This window comes from Cibotium barometz, chromosome 58, assembly GCF_041138505.1.
Source record: "Cibotium barometz isolate CiBa-2024 chromosome 58, ASM4113850v1, whole genome shotgun sequence".
Classification (NCBI taxonomy): Eukaryota; Viridiplantae; Streptophyta; class Polypodiopsida; order Cyatheales; family Cibotiaceae; genus Cibotium; species Cibotium barometz.
This window is the reverse complement of record NC_141103.1, coordinates 30,310,783-30,313,202: the sequence shown is the minus strand read 5'-3', so window position 1 is coordinate 30,313,202 and position 2,420 is coordinate 30,310,783. Positions and strand designations below refer to the sequence as shown.

Genomic DNA, 2,420 nt, shown 5'->3' with positions numbered 1-2,420 from the left:
TTCTTTTGAGCTTTTGTTAGGCCAAAGTATAAAACCGTAGGTTTTGTCAAGAATGGTCCTTTTGGACTTTGTTAGGCTAAATCATAAAACCATAATTGAAAAAATGTTTTTTAAGGCTTTCACAGCCAAGGAAAAGGACCCAAACAATAATAAATTTTACACCAATTTTAGCCAAAACTTACATATGAATATGGTGTCACACAAAAGATCTCCCAACAAAATTCTTAGCTTTGTAAGGTTGAGAGCACAACCTTGTAGACCATATGTCCAAGTAAAACACCCATAAATAAATCAACATGTTTCCCACTATGATATTTGAAATAATAAAATAGCTCATAACCATGAAGAAAAAATAGCAATGAAAATGTCAATGAAGACACCTTCTTCTTCTTTCCTTCCATTGAACTTGTATTTTTTCCAGAAAGTAACAATAACCCAAAATTTTCCCAAGGGATAATTTTCACTTACATGAAAAAGCAAGAAGCTCTGCATGATTGGTGAGGTTAAAGGATCAATAATTTTTCACAAGAATAATTTTTGTGTTAATGTTATATTATACATAAGAGAGACATGTATATGGAGTAATATGTTTTACACCCACATCCATGTTGCACATGCATTAACATACTCGTGGTTTAGATCATAACCTCGAAAATATAATTTCACAACTTCAATTCTTGAGAGATAAAGGAAGAGTGTATTTTTTTCAAAATTATGAAGAACGCTTTTAAATTTGAAATTAAGAGACGATCATCTAACAAGTTGATTTTATTTTATTTTATTGTTGATTTTCCAAACCTACATGTTTTTTGATGCTAAACTAGCTTACTTATTGGAACCAAACCAACTTTTTAGTTAATGTTAAACTAGCTTAGTTATTAGAGCTAGATTATATTTCTTGCTTGATATATAAACTACCATGATTTTTGTAATCACAACACTAAAATTCTTGAGCATTTGAGCATGTAGCTCTTGTTAGTTAACTAATCAAGGCAGAATATTCTTTGCACACTTGGACTTTAGTGCAAAGGTGGTATCTACAATAAATGAGTTGCAATCAAGATAAATTAGAACCCTACCATGTTAAATTTCATGGTGGGTGGAGTGTGAGAGCTCTTGAAGTAAATTAGAATCCATTAGAATGAGCACAAGAAATGGATTCAAGAAGTGAAAAATTAAAGGCTATAGCCTTGAGGAGACATATTTCCTCAATCCTCTATTGCTTCACCTCTCCTAAATGTACTTCAACTCACAAAGAGGGGAGAAGTGGGTGGAAAAATGAAGGGGAAGGTAGGATGCTTCTATAAAGGCCAGGAACCGTTATTATTAATCAAGAGTAATAGGGTGTTATTATTTCTATTATACATTATGTATTGCATGTGTCAACGGGGGGCGTAGCTCAAATGGTAGAGCGATCGCTTCGCATGCGATAGGCAGCGGGATCGATGCCCGCCGCCTCCACCTTCCCAATCAATTCCTGGCACTTTTTACTCTTAGTCTTCTTATATCTTTTATTTCTAAAGAAATATTATTTGTAGCATAAGAAATTGGCCCAAAACGTTTTTTTTAATGGTTATTAATTAAATACGTCTCCCTCATGCACAATTCAAATAGTTCTTTTTCTCTTAATCTTCTTATTTCTCTAAAGAACTATTATTTGTATCATAAAAAATTGGCACCCTCACCACCTTTACATGCACTATTCAAATAGTTTTGGAAGAACATACCTTAGGTGATTTTTTCCAAATATCATAACATAAAAATAAAACGAACCCAACTTAAGTGCAACTTTTCAGCCAATCACAAAATTGCCTAAATGGGGTGGAAATGGACTGGAATTTGGGGCAGTCCAGTAAATAATTGGCCTTCTAGTCCAGTATGGTACTTTAAAAGCAAGCCTAAACTACCTCACACAAATATTACTCAGGTGCAATAGCATTAAATATTAAATTTTATTTTTTTATTGGGTAAGATTGATGTTGATATCAATCAAGTTTAATTAATATGGAAAACCAAAACAGTATCAATTGATATATGGATGGATGTCTTGAGGGTTTCAAAATTGTAGTATTTGCATTCAAAGTAGGCAGCAATTGCATACATTCTTCTTTTTTCTTTTCTTTTTAAGGTAGAACACACACACTCTATTACCCCTTTGTCTTGTCAAAGCGAGGAGGGATGGACTAGAATCTTGGGAAGAGAAGTTGCCATCTTAACCACCCATCTATTGTTCCCACTCCTAATTGTATACATTCTTGTGAATGCGGACACATTTAAATCAATGTCATGTATAATGATGTCAAGAGGGTCAAATTTATCTATACATGTATGTTCTTGTCATCCTGAGATGAATTATATACATGGAGTATTGATTGCTAGGCTTAGGAGTTGACATTAGAGGAGATGGGGGTTTGATAGAA

The 2,420-nt window shown here is 33.4% G+C and overlaps 1 non-coding gene across 1 annotated transcript; it reads left to right on the top strand.

Annotated features, from left to right (window-relative positions):
- The first annotated feature begins 1,388 nt into the window (after positions 1–1,388).
- Positions 1,389–1,461, top strand: TRNAA-CGC (transfer RNA alanine (anticodon CGC)). Its single transcript has one exon. It is a non-coding gene; the product is annotated as a tRNA-Ala (tRNA).
- Positions 1,462–2,420: the final 959 nt, after the last annotated feature.